The sequence below is a fragment of the Mus caroli genome, unplaced genomic scaffold, assembly GCF_978045245.1.
Source record: "Mus caroli unplaced genomic scaffold, Mus_caroli_1 scaffold_9, whole genome shotgun sequence".
Lineage (NCBI taxonomy): Eukaryota > Metazoa > Chordata > Mammalia > Rodentia > Muridae > Mus > Mus caroli.
Window position 1 is genome coordinate 14,264,971 of NW_028227264.1, and position 22,583 is coordinate 14,287,553.

At 37.8% G+C, this 22,583-nt stretch overlaps 1 non-coding gene across 1 annotated transcript; it reads left to right on the plus strand.

The window, feature by feature from the left end:
* The first annotated feature begins 5,542 nt into the window (after positions 1 to 5,542).
* LOC115032183 (U6 spliceosomal RNA) lies at positions 5,543 to 5,646 on the plus strand. The gene has a single exon (XR_003837844.1). It is a non-coding gene; the product is annotated as a U6 spliceosomal RNA (small nuclear RNA).
* Positions 5,647 to 22,583: the final 16,937 nt, after the last annotated feature.

Consider the following 22,583-nt stretch of genomic DNA (forward strand, 5'->3'; position numbering starts at 1 on the left):
AGTTATTAAGGCAAGACAGATACAAAAACAGCATTTAGGTGGCTGCACTAAACCCATGCCTGCTTGATGAAATGTCACATTTTCATGACTTCACCCAAGAACAAACCCACAGAGTAAAGCACCCCATGGAGTGAATGCTATGCCAAATGTCCAATCAAATTCACTATGAATCACACAGAAGTAATTTCTAAGGACGCCTGAATGAAAATCTTAACTTTCCCCTCTGCACAATGAAAGAATTCAAAGCTGAGGATCAGGGTGGGGCCACCAGGGAGTTTATGTAACTACTTTAAAAAAATATCATCCAAACACTCTACATGGCTTAATATCTGACCAAATACATTTTTGTTATACAATGTTTAGGATATATTTGCATAAAACAAAGTAAGCCACATGGAATACTACAGTGCCAGAATAAATACCATTAAATTTTTTGTTATATTTTTCTACCCTGATATATTCTGAAAACAGGTGTTTTAGAAACAAAACTTTAGGACTTATATGTGATATGTTTGATAATAATATAATATATAATATGTATTACATATCACATAATATAACAATAAGAAATATATCACCTTGCTATTTTGTATAGCAATTTTAATATATACTATACTGTCCACATCATTTGTTAAAAAATGTTTTGCTTTGTTTTTCTGAAGTCCAAAGAGGAATTTTATTGAGTCAAGTTGTAGCATTTAAGAGCACTGGCTGTTCTTCTAGAAGTTATGAGTTCAATTCCCAGTAACTATATGGTAGCTTTATAACCATCTAAAATGGAATCTGATTCCCTCTTCTGGTGTGCATGAAAACAGAATAAATAGATAGATAGATAGATAGATAGAGATAGAGATAGAGATAGAGATAGAGATATCCTTAAAAACAATTTTCATTTTGTAATTTTTCTGTACCATGGTAGTTCTCACTAATGTTGTACTCCATTCCCTGAACTCCTTTTCTTTAGACTTTTCTCTATTGTTCTTGACCAATGTTTCTGATTATTCTGAGTCCTATCATTTTTTCTCACCTTTTCTTTGATGCCTACCATGAATATTTTCTTGGAATGATGAGCTTAGATCATGTCGCAACAGGAATGGAACTCTTAAGATTTTCCTATATGATTTTTAAAATATCCTTAAAATATTTGTAATGACTTTCCTATCTATCAGTAAGTGTATTTCTTATGGCTTTAGGCTGAGTAATTCTTTGTATGTCTTTGCTTTCTGCATCTATGAATCTATAAATTCTGCTGTATTTTTGCTTGCATTGGTCAAAGCCACCATGCCTTACTGATTTGATGTGCTACTTCACAAAATCATCATGACCCTACTCATAAAATGATCATAACTAGTTTCCTTGCATATCTCTAAAAGACCCTGAAGTAAGATTTACTTCCCCCTAAGATGCAGCTGTCATTGACAAACATATCTTATAAATTTTCTCTTTTGGATTGAAAAATAAAAACTGTAAAGATTAGTCTCCACTCAAAACCTTAATCCATGAATGGGTATAGGAACTGACAAATTATATTAGGACCCAAATACGTAGAACTCACAGGAGAGTGGATAGCCATGCTGTGAGAGAAGCCTACTCTCTTCCCTATCTAAGGGACTTCTACCCCTCTCCTAGCCTCTAGCTGCATTTTATTTAAAGAGATAGTTCTCAAAGTGATATCTCTAGACCAATATAATTTCCAGTGTACTGGCTAGCTTTGTGTCAACTTGATACAGCTGGAGTTATCACAGAGAAAGGAGCTTCAGTTGAGGAAATGCCTCCATGAGAAACAACTGTAAGGCATTTTCTCAATTAGTGATCAAGGGGGAAAGGCCCCTTGTGGATGGGACCATCTCTGGGCTGGTAGTCTTGGCTCTATAAGAGAGCAGGCTGAGCAAGCCAGGGGAAGCAAGCCAGTAAAGAACATCCCTTCATGACCTCTGCATCACCTCCTGCTTTCTGACCTGCTTGAGTTCCAGTCCTGACTTCCTTGGTTATGAACAGCAATATGGAAGTGTAAGCTGAATAAAGCCTTTCCTCCCCAACTGCTTCTTGCTCATGATGTTTGTGCAGGAATAGAAACCCTGACTAAGACATCCAGTATTTTATTAAAACTTAACTGCTCTATAGACTCTGAATAGTAACCTAAACTATAGGAAGCCACTTACATGGTACTCATGGAACCAAGAGGAGGAGAACACTTGGTATGAGAGACTTTGCCAAGAAAATATCCAGGTAATAGCCAATAAAATATTACAGATTTGACATTGTTCTAGAGCCACCCTTGACTGGATTTATTAGTATAGACATTTCTCTATTTATCTTTCTGTCATGTATCATTTATTATACAATTTTAATATATCTAAAACACAGATGTTGAGTAAGTTCAACCCTTTTCTCAAAGGCAACACACATACACATACAGACACACACACACACACACACACACACACACACACATGAATTTTATCTTTTAAGAAACTAAAACCAGGCCATTAGTTTTCTCATTTATCATTTTTAATCTATGTGACTAATTAACTAATGTCAAGTATTCTGCTTCTTAAAATATAAGCTTTTGATAATTGTTTAAAAAGCTCCATAGTAAAGTGCAAGATACCTCCCAAAGATAATATTACAAGTATTTCTTAATTGAATTGGAAATCCTGGTGAGTGGACATGGAGCCGTAGATCATGAAGAAGCCCTGTAAAGAAGTGGCTGATGGGAAAGGGAGGTAATAAGAAGGGAGAGCCTAACAAGATAGCAATTACAATGAAGGACAGTCATGGAGAACTGGAAAGTTTATCTCTGGGCAGTGAGAAGGTCCAGATGAGATATAGGAGACAAACATCAACACCTCAGGATGTTAGGTGGGTGGGTGCAAGTATTAGAAGAAAGGAGGCTGATCTTGTATATTCAAACATTGAATAGAAAAGGTTAACCACCATTGCCCCTGTATGAGGGACATGATGATATAACTGATCGTTGTCACTAGAATCACTGTCAGATTTTATCCTGTGAATCTAAGGTTCTCTCCTTAGGAAATGGAGACACTCTTAGTTAGGCTCTGATCAGGGTAACATGCTTCCCCTTCCCCAAGCACTTTTCTGACTACATGCTTTCCAGACCTCTCTCACTCAAACTCTATCTCATATTCTTTGCCTTCAACATCTAGACTAATCCTTTACATGCTTTAGACAGAGATCACTTGTCACTTCTATCCCAGACCTCTCTCTGATCCACTGGAGAAGTTCATGTCCCCTGTCAAGTTTCTCATTGTTCCAGTCTTTACATCATCTGCCACACATGCTGTATTAATTACATCCCCATAACTACAGTGAAGCTACTCTGCTTGGTCATCAGGACCTAAGGAACTGTCAAGGACAGGATAGGGATGTGCAAAACTATCTAAATATTTGGGCTGGAGAATCTGCTCAGCAGGTGAGAGTGACTGTTGCTGTTGCAGAGGACCAGGGTTCAATTCCCAGCACCCCCATGGTAGCTCACAACCCTGTGTATCACAAGTTGTAGGGAATTTGAGACCTTCTTTTAACTAATGCAGGTACCTGGTGCACATGTGATAAATATACATTCAGCTAACACATTCGTACACATAAAAAATAAGTTTTTAAAACATAATGTAAATATTTGCTGGATACATACACAACTTCTAACTACCATGAACAAGCAAAAAAAAAAAAAAAAACTGCCCTTCCCTACCTCTAAGTCTTTTTACTTATTATCTCTCGTGTTGTTGTAAAGTCCATGTCTTCATTGCCACCATTCCATTTATACAATTTGCCGAGTCATCAAAAAAGTCTTTCATTCTCTTAATTTCATACAAAAGCCAATAATCCCACACCATTTACAACACACATGTGTACCTGTGTACTGGTCCTGTATACACTCAGCTCACAAACACAATGGCAACAAAAATAACTTGGTTTATTACTTTCATTTCAGTTCTATATAGTTTCTGAATGAGGAAAAAACCAAATCCCCTTTCCTGTGTTGGAGCAGAGTTGAGACACAACAGAGTCTATGAAACTGATTATAGCTAGAGACAGTAAGTATCCTATCCATTCTAGGTCTTTCATAGCTGGGAAAACAAGAAGAGAAGTAACAAGAAATAGATAAGGAAGAGATGGTATGTACAAATACGAAGATGTCTCACATACCAAGGCCTCATAGCCAAAGCAGATAATAGTCAAGCTTCTGGGTGGGGAGGCTAACAGAGACTTTTCCAAATGTGGGATAATTGTAGCACTAATACTCTACTAATTAAACATAGGAACACTCCTGTCCATTAGCTCTTGTGAGATATGATGGTGGTAAAAAGAAACTCCTCTGGCTTCACACAGTTGCTCCCCATTCTCTCCTTGCGAACATGAGGTTATCATAAGAGTGAGAACCTTACAACTTTCTGATAATTGTCAGCATTCAGATGGTGTACACTGTCTGTTCATTTGCTTATCATCATCCATATGTGCTGAATTGTGTGTCCATCAAATCCACAGGCTAAGAATTCCATTGCCTCAGAAAATGGCTGTATTCTGTGACAGGGTATTTATGTAAGAAATTAAAGTTAGGTTAAGTTCATACTATTAGGGTGGAGTCTAATAAAATTTCCCTGATTTTCCAAGAAGAAATTTAGGTGGAAGAAGTACACACAAAAGAAAATTAATCTACAAGGTGTGAAATCTCAAAAAACAAAACAAAACAAAACAAAACAAAACAAAACAAAACAAAACAAACCAGCTCTGGTAACAACTTAATCTCATCTCTACAGACTCCAGTACTATGAGAAAATAAACTTAGCCCATGTTGTTCTGTAATGGCAACACTAGAAAATAAATATATCATCTATTTTTAGATGTCTATGTGTAGTCATGTAAACAAGTCAACTACCTACTACTCCAAAAATTTAATTGTTGGCTAATTTAATAAGAAAGGAGGAAATGTCCAAAATGGATAACAAAGAAGATTAACTGCAAAGTTAAATGGAGGAGACATTCAGCAAAGAAAATTGTCATAAAGAAAATGATGCTCAGTTCCTGGATGATGGCATATGCCTTTAATCCAAGCACTGGGGACAAAAAGACAGATTGTTACAAGTTCAGGGCCAGTCTGATCTACATAGTGAGTGCAGGCCAGCCAAGGCTAAATAATGAGATCCTCTATCAAAAAAAAAAAAAAAAAAAAAAAAAAGAAGTGATCCTCCAAGAAACTATTACATCGCCCACCTTTTGTAAATTGACACCTCAGATTATCCCATTTAAAACTACCAATAAGAGAGAAGCCAGCCATAGCCCCTGATTTTAATCCCAGCCCTCAGAAGGTATAGATAATAAGTGGATCTGGATGAGTTCCAGGTCAGCTACTTATATATGAGTTCTATTTCAAACATGAGTGTGTGTGTGTGTGTGTGTGTGTGTGTGTGTGTGTGTGTGTGAATGTGTGGTATGACTGCAGTATATGGATGTGTGTGAGTGGATGGAAAGAGAGAAAGAGAGACAGAGACAGACAGAGAAATATAGCTATATGAGAGAGATGCTTACTTCAGCAGCACATGTACTAAAATTGAAAGGATACAGAGGTTTGCATGCCCCCTTTGCAAAAATAACACATAAATGTATGAAGTATTGCATATCTTTACTTCTAGCAGGAATTTCTATGCTCCTTTGAAACATTCTTCATTTTTTTAAAAGATATTTTCTTTATTTACATTTCAAATATTCAAACCCTTTCCTGGTTTCCCCTCTGAAAACCCCCTATCTCCCCTCCTCCTGCTCACCAACCCACACACTCCTGCTTCCTGGCCCTGGCATTCCCCTACACTGGGGCAACTAGACTTAACAGAACCAAGGATCCCCTCCTCCCATTGATATCCAACAAGGCCATCCTCTGCTACATATGCATAGGCCATGGGTCTCCATGTGTACTCTTTGGTTGGTGGTTTAGTTCCTGGGAGTTCTAGGGGTATTGGTTGGTTCATTTTGAGACAGGTTCTCAGTCTATAGCTTTGCCTTACCTGGAACTCCATGTGTGCAGACTTTGAACTTCCTGTGATCCTCTTGCCTCTGCCTCCCAACTGTTAGGAATACTTATTCCTACACCACTATACACTAAAGCCAGAATTCATGCCTAGGGTCGGGGTAGTATGTACAGATACATACAGTCTGGTTTTTTGGCTATTTTCTTTTCTGGCTAATGTTTATTGCACCTCACGGGCACAGCTCCTGTCTGTATAAATTAACTGTCACTATTATTTCAGTGTGTTCTACCCTGGTTTCTGTATCAGTGTGAAAACATGAACTCAAGTCACTAGGTGATCACTGGTGTTGTAGACAGCAGGTGCCAGCACAGCTTATTTAAAACACCCTCCTCTGCCCACCCTTCCAAAGGCTCTGGCTGACCAACTCTGCTACCATTTAGGCCCATATCCAGTGCTTTGAGTCAGTCCAACCCAACATCAAAAACATATATGAACCACCAGAGTGTGTGTAGGAATTGATCCTGTAGAATAAGAGCTGCATAATCACCATGACTCTGGAGAACAGCAGGATATCTGAGAGAAGTCTCAGAGATAGTCCAGTATGATGGTGTGTCAAAAATCAGAAACCATGAACCAGACCAATGAAATCCCAAAAAAATCATCAGATCCCACAACAAAAAAAAAAAAAAAAAAAAAAAAACCCTGGAAAATCTGGATGAAAAAGACAATTTTCTAGACAGATACCAGGCACCAAAATTAAATAAGGATCAAATAAACCATCTAAACAGTCCCATAACCCCTAAAGAATTAGAAGTAGCCATCAAAAGTCTGCCAACCAAAAAAAGTCCAGGATAGGTTTAGTGCAGAATTCTATCAGACTTTCAAAGACCTAATACCAATACTCTTCAAACTATTCCACAAAATATAAACAGAAGGAACACTACCCAATTCATTTTAAGAAGTCACAATTACACTCATACCAAAACCACAAAAAGACCAAACAAAGAAAGAGAACATCAGACCAATTTCACTTAAGAATATTGATGCAAAAATACTCAATAAAATTCTCACAAACTGAATCCAAGAACACATCAAAATGACCATCCATCATGAACAAGTAGGCTTCGTCCCAGGGATGCAGAGATGGTTCAATATATGGAAATCCACCAATGTAATCCACTGTATAAACAAACTCATAGAAAAAACACATGATCATTTCATTAGGTGCTGAAAAAAGCATTTGACAAAAATCAACACCCCTTCAAGATAAAAGTCTTGGAAAGATCAGGAATTCAAGGGCCATACTTAAACATAGTAAAATCAATATAGAGCAAACCAGTAGTCAACATCAAACTAAATGGAGAGAAACTTGAAGCAATCCAATTAAAATCACAGACTAGACAAGGCTGCCCACTCTTCCCATATCTATTCATTATAGTACTTGAAGTCCTAGCCAGAACAATTAGCCAACAATAGGAGGTTAAAGGGATACAAATTAGAAAGAAAGAACTCAAAATATCACTATTTTCAGACAATATAATAGTATAATTAAGTGATCCCAAAAATTGCATCAGAGAACGCCTAAACCTGAAAACAACTTCAGCAAAGGGGTTGGATACAAAATAAACTCAAACAAATCGGTAGCCTTTTTCTACTCAAAGGATAAATAAGCTGAGAAGGAAATTAGGGAAACAACACCCTTCTCAATATTCACAAATAATATAAAATACCTTGGTGTGACTCTAACCAAGCAAGTGAAAGATGTGTATGAAAAGAACTTCAATTCTCTGAAGAAAGAAATGAAAGAAGTTCTCAGAAGATGAAAAGATCTCCCATGCTCATGGATTAGCAGTATTAATATAGTAAAAATGACTGTCTTGCTGAAATCAATCTATAGATTCAATGCAATCCTCATCAAAATTCCAACTCAGTTCTTCATAGAGTTAGAACACTTTGCAAATTCATTTGTCATAACAAAAAACAGAGGATAGCAAAAACTACTCTCAACAATAAAGAACTTCTGGAGGAATCACCATCTCTGACATCAAGCTGTATTACAGAGCATGGAGCTGGAAGATCAGTGGAACAGAATTGAAGATGCAGAAATGAATCCACACACCTATGGTCACTTGATCTTTGACAAATGAGTTAAAAACCATCCAGTGGAAAAAAGACAGCATTTTCACCAAATGGTGCTGGTTCAACTGGAGGTTAGCATGTAGAATTCAAATTGATGCATTCTTATCTCCTTGTACAAAGCTCAAGCCCAAGTGGATCAAGGCCATCCACCAAAAAAAAAAAAAAAAAAAAAAAACAGATACACTGAATGTAATAGAAGAGAAAGTGGGGAAAAGCCTTGACCACAAGGGTACACAGAAAAATTCCTTAACAGAACACCAATGGTTTATGCTCTAAGATCAAGAATCAACAAATGGGACCTCATAAAATTGCAAAGTTTCTGTAAGGCAAAGGACACTATCAATAGGACAAAATGACAACCAACACATTAGTAAAAGGGCTGATAGAGGGCTATGATCCAGTATATACAAAGAACTCAAGAAGTTAGACTACAGAGAACCAAATAACACTATTTAAAAATGGGGTACAGACCAAAAAAAGAATTCTCAACTGAGGAAATTTGAATGGCCAATAAGCACCTAAAGAAATGTTTAACATCCTTAGTCATCAGGGAATTGCAAATCAAAACAACCCTGAGATTCCTCCTCACACCAGTCAGAAAGGCTAAGATCAAAACTCAGGTGACAGCAGATGGTGTTGAGGATGTGGAAAAAGGGACACTCCTTCATTGTTGATGGGATTACAAGGTGGTACAAACACTATGGGAATCAGTCTGAAGGTTTCCCAGAAAATTGGAAATAGTTCTACCTGAGGACCCAGCTATACCACTCCTGCTCATATACCAAAAAGATGCTCCAACACATAAAAAGGACACATGCTTCACTATGTTCATAGCAGTCTTATTTACAATAGCCAGAAGCTGGAAAGAACCCAGATGTCCTTCAACAGAAGAATAGATACAGAAAATGTGGTACATTTACACAATGGAGTACTACTCATTACTACTATTAAAAACACTGACTTCATGAAATTCTTAGGCAAATGGATTGAATTTAAAAATATCCTCAGTGACGTAACACAATCACAAAAGAACACACATGGTACACACTCACTGATAAGTAGTTATTATCCCAAAAGCTCAGAATACCCATGATACAATTCACAGACCACATGAAGTTCAAGAAGAAGGAAGACCAAAGTGTGGATGTTTCAGTCCTTCTTAGAAGGGAAAACAAAATACTCTAGAGAAGAAATATGGAGACAAAGTGTGGAACAGATGCTGAAGGAAAGGCCACCCAGAGACACCCCCACCTGGGGATCCATCCCATATACAGTTACCAAACCTAGATACTATTGTAGATGCTAAGAAGTGCCTGCTGAGAGAAGCCTCATATAGCTGTCTCCTGAGAGGCTCTGCCAGAGCCTGACAAATACAGAGGTGGATGCTTGAAGCCAACCATTGCACAACAGTAGCACAGGGTCCCCAATAAAGGAGTTAGAGGGAGGATTGAAGGAGCTGAGGGGGTTTGCAACCCCATAGGAAGAAAAACATCAATTAAGCAGAACCCCAGAGATCCCAGGGACTAAACCATCAACCAAGGAGTACACATGGAGGGATCCATGGCTTCAGCCACACATGTCGCAGAGGATGGCCTTTTCAGACATCAATAGTAGAAGAGGTCCTTTGTCCTGTGAAGGCTCGATGCCCCAGTGTAGGGGAATGCCAGGGCAGGGATGTGGGAGCAGGTGAGTGGGTGGAGGAGCACCTTCATAGAACCAGGGAAAGGCAGGATGGGATAGAGGATTTCTGGGCGGGGGGGGGGATAGGGGGGAACAGGAAAGGGGATAACATTTGAAATGTAAGTAAATAAAATATCCAATAAAGAGGATAGGGGTCTGACCAGCCCAGGAGCGCTTTGCCTAAGCATCAGCTGCGCCGAGAGTATTCTGCACAGGTGAGAGTGTAGAATACAGAAGCTAACAGCTTCTGGGACAGGTGGGAGCCACAGAGCTTCTAAGGCAGCCTCCTTTTCGGATCCCAGACATCCAGCCACTTTCCCAGCCAGAGGATAGGGGTCTGCCCGGACCGAGAGCGCTTTGCCTGAGCATCTGCAGCAGATAACTTGGTTCCGGGATTCATCCAAGAATATTCTGCATAGGTGAGAGTGTGGAATACAGAAGCTAGCAGCTTCTGGGATAGGCTGAAGCAACTCAGCTTCCGGGACAGGTCCTGTTTTGGGCCTTCATCTTCGGCCAGGAGAGAGGTCCTAACTCCCAATATCTGTGCACCTTACCTATAAGAGGAGAGCTTGCCTGCAGAAAGTGCTTTGACCACTGAAACTCAGAGGAGAGAGCTAGTCTCCCAGGTCTGCTGATAGAGGCTAAAAGAATCACCTGAGGAACAAGCTCTAACCAGAGACAACTAAATCAACTAACTCCAGAGATTACCAGATGGCGAAAGGTAAACATAAGAATCTTACTAACAGAAACCAAGACCACTCACCATCAACAGAACCCAGCACTCCCACCTCGCCCAGTCCAGGGCACCCCAACACACCCGAAAAGCTAGACCCAAATTTAAAAGCATATCTCATGATAATGGTAGAGGACATCAAGAAGGACTTTCATAACTCACTCAAAGAAATACAGGAGAACACTGCTACACAATTAGAAGACCTTAAAGAGGAAGCACAAAAATCTCTTAAAGAATTACAGGAAAACACGACCAAACAGGTGATGGAATTGAATAAAACCATCCAAGACCTAAAAAGGGAAGTAGACACAATAAAGAAATCCCAAAGTGAGGCAACACTGGAGATATAAACCCTAGGAAAGAAATCTGGAACCATAGATACGAGCATCAGCAACAGAATACAAGAGATGGAAGAGAGAATCTCAGGTGCAGAAGATTCCATAGAGAACATGGGCACAACAATCAAAGAAAATACAAAATGCAAAAAGATCCTAAATCAAAACATCCAGGAAATCCAGGACACAATGAGAAGACCAAACATACAGATAATAGGAGTACATGAGAATGAAGATTTTCAACTCAAAGGGTCAGCAAATATCTTCAACAAAATTATAGAAGAAAACTTCACAAACCTAAAGAAAGAGATGCCCATGAACATACAAGAAGCCTACAGAACTCCAAATAGACTGGACAAGAAAAGAAATTCCTCCCGACACATAATAATCAGAACAACAAATGCACTAAATAAAGATAGAATATTAAAAGCAGTAAGGGAAAAGGGTCAAGTAACATATAAAGGCAAGGCTATCAGAATTACACCAGATTTTTCACCAGAGACTATGAAAGCAAGAAGAGCTTGGACAGATGTTATACAGACACTACGAGAACACAAATGCCAACCAGGATACTATACCCAGCCAATGTTTCAATTACCTTAGATGGAGAAACGAAAGTAATCCACAACAAAAGCAAATTCACACATTATCTTTCTACGAATCCAGCCTTTCAAAGGATAATAACAGAAAAAAACAATACAATGATGGAAACCACGTCCTAGAAAAAGCAAGAAGGTAATCCCTAAACAAACCTAAAATAAGACAGCCACAAGAACAGAAGCCAACTTTACCAACAAAAATAATAGGAAGCAACAATTACTTTTCCTTAATATCTCTAAATATCAATGGAATCAACTCCCCAATAAAAAGACATAGACTAATAGACTGGCTATACAAACAGGACCGAACATTTTGCTGCTTACAGGAAACCCATCTCAGGGAAAAAGACAGACACTACCTCAGACTGAAAGGCTGAAAAACAATTTTCCAAGCAAATGGTCTGAAGAAACAAGCTGGAGTAGCCATTCTAATATCTGATAAGATTGACTTCCAACCCAAAGTTATCAAAAAAGACAAGGAGGGACACTTCACACTCATCAAAGGAAAACCTTACAAGACGAACTCTCAATTCTGAATATCTATGCTCCAAATACAAGGGCAGCAACATTCATTAAAGAAACTTTAGTAAACCTCAAAGCACACATTACACCTCACACAATAATAGTGGGGGAATTCAACATACAACTTTCACCAATGGACAGATCATGGAAACAGAAACTAAACAGAGACACAGTGAAACTAACAGAAGTTATGAAACAAATGGATCTAACAGATATCTAGAGAACATTTTATCCTAAAACAAAAGGATATACCTTCTTCTCAGCACCTCATGGTACCTTCTCCAAAATTGACCACATAATTCGCCACAAAACAAGCCTCAACAGATACAAAAATATTGAAATTGTCCCATGTATCCTATCAGATCATCATGGACTAAGGTTGATCTTCAATAACAAAATAAATATTAGAAATCCAACATTCATGTGGAAACTGAACAATACTCTCCTCAATGATACCTTGGTCAAGGAAGGAATAAAGAAAGAAATTAAGGACTTTTTGCAATTTAATGAAAATGAAGCCACAACATAACCAAACTTATGGGACACAATGAAAGCATTTCTAAGAGGAAAACTCATAGCTCTGATTGCCTCCAAAAAGAAACTAGAGAGAGCACACATTAGCAGCTTGACAACACACCTAAAAGCTCTAGAACAAAAGGAAGCAAATTCACACAAAAGGAGTAGACAGCAGGAAATACTCAAACTCAGGGACAAAATCAACCAAGTGGAAACAAGACAAACTATTCAAAGAATCAACCAAAGGAGGAGCTGGTTCTTTGAGAAAATCAACATGATAGACAAACCCTTAGCCAGAATCACTAGAGGGCACAGGGAAAGCATCCTAATTAACAAAATCAGAAATGAAAAGGGAGACATAACAACAGATCCTGAAGACATCCAAAACACCATCAGATCCTTCTACAAAAGGCTATACTCAACAAAACTGGAGAACCTGGATGAAATGGAGAAGTTTCTACACAGATACCAGGTACCAAAGTTGAATCAAGATCAGGTTAATGATCTAAACAGTCCTATATACCCTAAAGAAATAGAAGCAGTCATTAATAGTCTCCAAACCAAAAAAAGCCCAGGACCAGATAGGTTTAGTGTAGAGTTCTATTAGACCTTCAAAGAAGATCTAATCCCAGTTCTTCACAAACTATTCCACAAAATAGAAACAGAAGGTACTTTACCCAATTCATTCTATGAAGCCACAATTACTCTGATACCTAAACCTCAAAAACACCCAACAAAAATAGAGAACTTCAGACCAATTTCCCTTATGAATATCGATGCAAAAATCCTCAATAAAGTTCTCGATAACTGAATCCAAGAACACAATAAAACAATCAACCATCCTGACCAAGTAGGTTTCATCCCAGTGATGCAGGGATGGTTCAACATATGCAAAATCATCATCATAATCCAGTATATAAACAAACTCAAAGACAAAAACCACATGATCCTCTCCTTAGATGCTGAGAAAGCATTTGACAAAATCCAACACCCATTCATATAAAAGTCTTGGAAAGATCAGGAATTCAAGGCCCATACCTAAACATGATAAAAGCAATCTACAGCAAACCAGTAGCCAACATCAAAGTAAATGGTGAGAAGCTGGAAGCAATCCCAATAAAAGCAGGGACTAGACAAGGCTGCCCACTTTCTCCCAACCTATTCAACATAGTACTTGGAAGTCCTAGCCAGAGCAATTCGACAACAAAAGGAGATCAATCAAGGGGATACAAATTGGAAAAGAAGAAGTCAAAATATCACTTTTTGCAGATGATATGATAGTATATATAAGTGACCCTAAAAATTCCACCAGAGAACTCCTAAGTCTGATAAACAGCTTCGGTGAAGTAGCTGGATATAAAATTAAATCAAACAAGTCAATGGCCTTCCTGTACACAAAGGATAAACAGGCTGAGAAAGAAATTAGGGAAACAACACCCTTCTCAATAGTCACAAATAATATAAAATACCTTGGCGTGACTCTAACTAAGGAAGTGAAAGATCTGTATGATAAGAACTTCAAGTCTCTGAAAAAAGAAATTGAAGAAGATCTCAGAAGATGGAAAGATCTCCCATGCTCATGGATTGGCAGGATCAATATAGTAAAAATGGCTATCTTGCCAAAATCAATCTACAGATTCAATGCAATCCCCATCAAAATTCCAACTCAATTCTTCAACGAATTAGAAAGGGCAATCTGCAAATTTATCTGGAATAACGAAAAACCTAGGATAGCAAAAACTCTTCTCAAGGATAAAAGAACCTCTGGTGGAATCACCATGCCTAACCTAAAGCTGTACTACAGAGAAATGGTGATAAAAACTGCATTGTACTGGTATAGGGACAGACAAGTAGACCAATGGAATAGAGTTGAAGACCCAGAAAAGAACCCACACACCTATGGTCACTTGATCTTTGACAAGGGAGCAAAAACCATCCAGTGGAAAAAAGACAGCATCTTCAACAAATGGTGCTGGCACAACTGGCAGTTATCATGTAGAAGAATGGGAATTGATCCATTCCTATCTCCTTGCACTAAGGTCAAATTTAAGTGGATTAAGGAACTCCACATAAAACCAGAGACACTGAAACTTACTGAGGAGAAAGTAGGGAAAATCCTTGAAGATATTGGGAAAATTCCTGAATAGAACAGCAATGGCTTGTGCTGTAAGATCGAGAATGGACAAATGGGACCTAATAAAATTGCAAAGCTTCTGCTAGGCAAAAGACACCATCAATAAGAGAAAAAGGCCACCAACAGATTGGGAAAGGATCTTTATCTATCCCAAATCGGATAGGGGACTAATATCCAATATATATAAAGAACTCAAGAAGGTGGACTCCAGAAAATCAAATAACCCCATTAAAAATGGGGCTCAGAGCTAAACAAAGAATTCTCACCTGAAGAATACCGAATGGCTGAGAAGCACCTGAAAAAATGTTCAACATCCTTAATCATCGGGGAAATGCAAATCAAAACAACCCTGAGATTCCACCTCACACAAGTCAGAATGGCTAAGATAAAAAATTCAGGTGACAGCAGATGCTGCTGAGGATGTGGAGAAAGAGGAACACCCCTCCATTGTTGGTGGGATTGCAAGCTTGTACAACCACTTTGGAAATCAGTCTGGCGGTTCCTCAGAAAACTGGACATAGTACTACCAGAGGATCCCGCAATACCTCTCCTGGGCATATATCCAGAAGATGTTCCAATCTGTAAGTAGGCCACATGCTCCACTATGTTCATAGCAGCCTTATTTATAATAGCCAGAAGATGGAAAGAACCCAGATGCCCCTCAACAGAGGAATGGATACAGAAAATGTGGTACATTTACACAATGGAGTAGTACTCAGCTATTAAAAAGAATGAATTTATGAAATTCCTAGGCAAATGGATGGACCTGAGGGGATCATCCTGAGTGAGGTAACCCAATCACAAAAGAACTCACACAATATGTACTCACTGGTAAGTGGATATTAGCCTAGAAATTTAGAATACCCAAGATATAAGATACAATTTGTTAAACACATGAAACTCAAGAAGAAAGAAGACCAAAGTGTGGACACTTTGCCCCCTCTTAGAATTGGGAACAAAACACCCATGGAAGGATTTACAGACACAAAGTTTAGAACTGAGACGAAAAGATGGACCATCTAGAAACTGCCATATCCAGGGATCATCCCATAATCAGTTTCCAAAAGCTGACACCATTGCATACACTAGCAAGATTTTGCTAAAAGGACCCAGATATGGCTGTGTCTTGTGAGACTATGCCAGGGCCTGACAAACACAGAAGTGGATGCTCACAGTCAGCTATTGGATGGATCACAGGGCCCCCAATGGAGGAGCTAGAGAAAGTACTCAAGGAGCTGAAGGGATCTGCAATCCTCTAGGTGGAACAACAATATGAACTAACCAATACCCCCCTCCCCCTGGAGCTCTTGACTCTAGCTGCATAGGAATCAGAAGACGGCCTAGTCGGCCATCAGTGGAAAGAGAGCCCCATTGGTCGTGCAAACTTTATATGCCTCAGTACAGGGGAACACCAGGGCCAAGAAGTTGGAGTGGGTGGGTAGGGGAGTTAGGGGGATGGTATGGGGGACTTTTGGGATATCATTGGAAATGTAATTGAAATAAATACCCAAAAATATGGAAAAAATATCCAATAAAAAAAGAATATGGGTCTAAAATAGAAACCGGAGCCAGAGGAACTAAAAATAGAAATATCATCATCGTTGACTCAAGGCAAGGACAATACCACATTCCAGAATTCAATGTCTAGATCTGATGCTTTAATGTAAAATGTTTTTATAAAAAAGAGTCAACATTTACTTTACAGTGCTTCATGGTTTACAAATAGTACCATAATGTTTTCTGTTGGACTGGATCTGCCTTTATAATGCCATCACACATCAGTTTTATATTAATTATCTGGGGAAAAGAACAGCTTAGCCTGCTAGATTTGGTGCATATTGTGCCTCTAAAACAAAGAGAGCCAGAAGTCTTTAAAAGTCTTCAAATTCCTACAGGAAAATTGACCAAACAATGTCAGAGGACACTACAGAAGGATCCGGAGCTGTATCTTTGTTAGGGAATCACTAGGTTTAGCATCACCTGACAGTTTTTCCTAGAAGAAAACAAATGGAGGCAGTAACCAGAGCCGCAGAGTTGCTTACACTTGGTGAAACCTGAAAGTAGGGCTTTGCTTCAGCAATGTTTTTTTTTTTTTTTTTTTTTTGCCCCAGTGCAAAGTTACATCTAAATTATGACAGTTGAACATTAATTTAGCATGCTTAGTAAGAGACATGCGCTGTCAAATGAAAAACTCACTTCACAAGTAGCACCATATGAAGAGAGAATTTATTTTTTTTCTTTTAACATTTTAAAGAGATTGAACTGTTGCTTCTCTTGGAAATTACCCTGTAAAACATGTCTAGTTGTGCACGTCAACGTGAGTCCATAATTCAGGAAAGCATGGCTACACTTGACCATTAAAAGGCAGAGATTTTGTAGAATGCAAATAAGCAGTCATGCTAGTATCTTCCACAGTAACTTTGCTAACACTTCAAATAGCATAAAAGTCTATTGATTAACACTTAATTAAAAAGATAAAGCAACCAGTGTGATTTCACACTTGAAAGAAGAATTATGACAACTTAATTTAATGCCAAAATAAGAATTTTATTTTTTAATAGAATAGTTTTGGAGTTTTAGGGAGGACATAACTGCTAATAAAAAATTGGGATGTTTATCATATTGATAGATCATAATAAATTTTTACAACACTCTGCCACCATGTGAAATATGAAAATAAATTTGCCTGGAATATATAAAAGCCTGTTTCAGTTCTCAGAAGAGAAAAATCGATTGTTTAAACTGTGAAAATTCAAACCATACTTTAAATTTCCCATCATTAAAGCTTCTGATGCCCAGCAATATGGGTTCCATGGTATATATTTAAGGGCATTCTTTATGAGGACGTTCCAGGTAGATTCAGTGTACCAAATGTTTCCCTCAACATATGCAAATTACAAGCTTTAAAGTTAGTTGGATTTCCCTTAAAATTGAAACCATTACTATATACAAATTTGCTGTTATACATTAAGTTAAAACACTTTCAATGCATGTGCCACTGTGGTCTATCAATATAAGAGATAAGCCACAATCCAGGTCAGGAGGGGCAGGATCCATTTCCATATGGGATTTTCAAAGGTCTGGGAATCAGAGGCATTGAGTTGTTCCTTACACTTTTTGAGGTCTATCTGGAGTTGTTGAGGTTTTTTTTGTTTTGTTTTGTTTTATTTTGATTTTGTTTTTGTTTTTGTTTTGTTTTGTTTTTCCTATTCCTGACTGGTGGATAATGAAGCACAACTCCTCTTGGAGGAAGAGGCAAAGACTCCTTCTTCAGCTCTAATAAGGTCTAGTCCCTGTTGGTTTTGAAGTACCACCACTGCCAAGGAGTTGATCTGTCAAAGCAGAGTAAGTATGATTTGGGGATCCTGGATTAACGGAGAAGAGAACTGATGGTACTAGGATAGAGGTGTGGCCAGTCCTGCTGTCCCTATGGCAACACCTGTAGTGTTTCTGCAAACAGATTTGAATTGCCCTTTTGTTTGGGACAAGATTTGAATTGCCCTTTTGTTATGCCAAGCAGCTATTGAGTTTAGGGCTCTTCCTCCTAATTTAGGGAAGAGAAACACAAGTGTGCAAACTCCTAACCAACTGGCAGGTAGGCAATGATATATCTGAGTACCACAAAAAAATCAAGCTGTTATGAACTGTAGGGCACTGTGGCAGTGATAACATATCAAGAGTTATGGTCTTGTTGCAGTCTTGGGAACTTAATGCTCCAATGTTTCTTGGATACATTAAAACTGTCTGTCATGCCAAAGAGAGTGATACAGAAAACATAGTGGATCATGGCAATACCAGGGTCAGGGTAGTTGGTTAAAGTGGAGATAAAGGCTATTTGATAGGGTCAGTGGAGAAGCTGTAAATGTCAATTGTGAGCTGGTTTATGGGAGTACACATATTTCTACATGTAAACATCACCAACAGAACACAAGAGATTAAAGAGAGAATCTCGGGTGTAGAAGATACCATGGAAGAGATTGTCACAACTGTCAAAGAAAATTCAAAACATAAAAAACTCACAACCCAAAACATTCCAGGAAATACAGGACATAATAAAAAGACCAAATCTATGAATAATCAGAATAGAGAACAAAGATTCCCAGCTCAGTGGACCTGAAAATATCTTCAACAAAATCATAGAAGAAAGCTTCACCAACCTAAAGAAAGAGATAGCCATAAAGGTACAAGAAGCTTACAGAACACCAAATAAATGGAACCAGAAAAGAAAATCCTCTTGTCACATAATAATCAAAACATTAAATGCACAGAACAAAGAAAGAATATTAGAAGCTGCAAGGGAAAGGGACCAATTAACATAAAGGCAGACCAATCATAATTACAACAGATTTCTCAACAGAGACACTAAAAGCCAGAAGAGCCTGGTCAGAGGTCTTGTAGACTCTAAGAGAACACAAATGCCAGACAAGGCTACTATACACAGTAAAACTCTCAATCAACATAGATGGAGACACCAAAATATTCCAGGACAAAACCAAATGCAAACTGTGTCTATCTACCAATCCAGTCTTATAGAGAATTTTTGAAGGAAAACTCCAACACAAAGAAGGTACCTACACCAAAGGAAAGGCAAGATATTAACCATCTCACAACAAAGCCAAAAGGAAAGGACCAAATGCACATAATGCCACCTACAAAAACAAACATAACAGGAACTAACAATCATCTGTCTTTAATATCTCTCAATATCAATGAACTCAACTCACCTATAAAAAGACATACATAACAGACTGGATACACAAACATGATCCAACACATTGATGTATACAAGAAACACACCTCAAAAACAAAGACAGACACTACCTCAGAGTAAAAGACTGGAAAAAGGCCTTCCAAGCAAATGGTCCCAAGAAACAAGCTGCAGTTACCATTCAAATATTCAATAAAACAGACATACACCCATAATTATCATGCAATGTGAGGAAGGACACTTCATATTCATCAAAGGAAAAATCTACCAAGAGGAAGCCTCAATTCTGAACATCTATGCCCCAAATGCAAAAGCACCCACATTCATAAAAGACACTTTACTAAAGATCAAAACATACATTGAATCCCACACAATAATAGGAGAGACTTCAACAACCCACTCTCACTAATGGACAGGTCATTGAAACATAAACTAAATTGAGACACAATGAAACTAATAGAGGTTCTGAACCAAATGGATTTAACCAATATCTATAGAACATTTCACACTAAAACAAAAGAATATACCTTCTTCTTAGCACCTCATGGTTCCTTTTCCAAAATTGACCACATAATTGGTCACAAAAGAAGTCTCAACTGGGACAAGAAGATTGAAGTAATATCATGAATCCTATCAGATCAACATGACCTAAAGCTGGTCGTCAATAACAAGTGCAACAGAAAGTCCACATACACATGGAAACTGAAAAACTCTCTACTCGATGAAAACTTGGCCAAGGAAGAAATAAAGAAATTAAAGACTTCTAAAATTTAATGAAAATGAAGGTACAACTTACCCAAACTTGTGGGACACAATGAAAGCAGTGCTAAGAGGAAAATTCACAACAGTAAGTGCTCAGGTCAAGAAGTTAGAGAAATCCCACACAAGCAACTTATCAGCACACCTGAGAGCTCTAGAACAAAAAGAAGCAGACACACCCAAGCGGAGTAGAAGGCAGGAAATACTCAAACTCAGGGCTAAAATCAACCAAATAGAAACTAAAAGAACAATACAAAGGATCCACAAAAAACAAAAGCTGGTTCTTGGAGAAAAACAAAAAGAAAGATAAACCCAAAAAGATAAATTTAAAAATGATAGCCAAACTAACTAAAGGGTCCAGAGGCAGTATCCAAATCAATAAAATCTTAAATGAAAAGGGAGACATAACAGAAACAGGGGAAATTCACAAAATAATCAGATCCTATTACAAAAACCTATATTCAACAAAGCTGGAAAATTGATAAAATGGATCATTTTCTAGACAGATACCACATATCAAAGTTAAATGAAAAGCAGGTAAACTTTCTAAACAGGCCAATATCCCCAAAGGAAATAGAAGAAGTCATTAACACCCCCCCCAAAAAAAAGCCTGCTTAAAGAAGACCTAATACCAATATTCCTCAAACTAATCCATAAAATAGAAACTGAAGGAACACTACCTAATTCATTCTATGAAGCCACAGTTATTCTGATACCTAAACCACAGAAGGATGCAACAAAAAAAGAGAACTTCAGACCAATTTCACTTATGAATATTGATGCAAAAATACTCAATAAAATCCTTGCAAACAAAAGCGAAGAACCCATCAAAACCATCATTCACCAAGATCAAGTAGGATTCATCCCAGAGATGCAAGATTGGTTTAATACACCAAAATCCATTAATGTAATCCACTATAAAACAAACTCAAAGAAAAAATATCACATGATCAACTCCTTAGATGCTGAAAAAGCATTTAACAAAATGCAACACCCCTACAGGTTAAAAGCATTGGGGAAATCAGGATTTGAAAGCCAATACCTAAACATAATAAAAGTACTTTACTGCAATCCAACAGCCGATATCAAATTAAATGGAGAGAAACTTGAAACAATCTCACTGAAATCGGGGAAAGACAATGATGTCCACTCTCCCCATATCTATTCAATATATTACTAGCTAGAACAGTAAGAAAACATAAAGAGATTAAGTGGATACAAATTGGCAAAGAAGTAAAGATAATATTATTTGAAGATGATTAATAGTATACATAAGTGGCCCTAAAAATTTTTCTGAGAGAACTTCTACAACTGATGAACAACTTCAGCAAAGTGGCTGGATATAAAATTAACTCAAATAAATCAGTAGCCTTCCTTTATACAAATGATAAACAGGCTGGAAATAACTTCCTTCAAAATAGCCACAAATAATATAAAATATCTTGGGATAACTCTAACCAAACAAGTGAAAAATCTGTATGACAACAGCATTAAGTCTCTCAGGAAAGAAATCAAAAAAGAGCTCAGAAAATGGAGAAATCTCCCATGTTCATGGATTGGCAGCATTAACATAGTAAAAATGCCCATCCTACCAAAGGCAATTTACAGATTCAAAGCAATCCTGATCAAAATCCCCACACAATTCTTCAAAGACATGGAAAGAACAATTCTCAAATTCATCTGGAAAGGCAAAAAACCTACAATATGCAAAAACAATTCTTGATAATAAAAGAACTACTGGGGGAAATCACAATCCCTAACCTCAAGCTATACTACATAGCAATAGCACTAAAAACTGCATGGTACTGATACAGAGACAGACATATTGATCAATGAAATGGAATTAAAGACCCTAAAATAAAACCACACAGTGATACTTGATCTTTGACAAAGAAACCAAAAGTATACAATGGAAAAAAGAATGCATCTTCAATAATGGTGCTGGTCTAAGTGGCAATATATGTAGAAAAATGAAAATAGATCCATATTCACCACCTTGCACAAAGCTCAAGTCCAAGTGGATCAAGGACCTCGATATAAAACCAGATACATTAAATCTAATAGAAGAGAAGCTGAGAAAGAGCCTCGAACTCATTGGCTCATGGGGAAATCTTCCTAAACAGAACTCCAATGGCTCATGCTCTAAGATCAGAAATTCATAAATGGGACCTAATGAAACTGGAAAGGTTCTGTAAGGCAAAGAACACTGTCAATAGAACAAATCAGCAACCTACAGACTGGGAAAAAAAAAAAAAAACTTCACTAACTCCACATCCAGTGGAAAGCTAATATCCAAAATACATAAAGAACTCTAGAAGCCAATAAAAAATATACCAAAAAACCAAACAACCCAATCAAAAAAAGTTGTGTATAGAACTAAACAGAAAATTCACAACAAAAGTATCTCGAATGACTGAGAAGAACTTCAAGAAAAGTTCAAGTTCTTAGTGTTCAGGGAAATGCAAATGAAA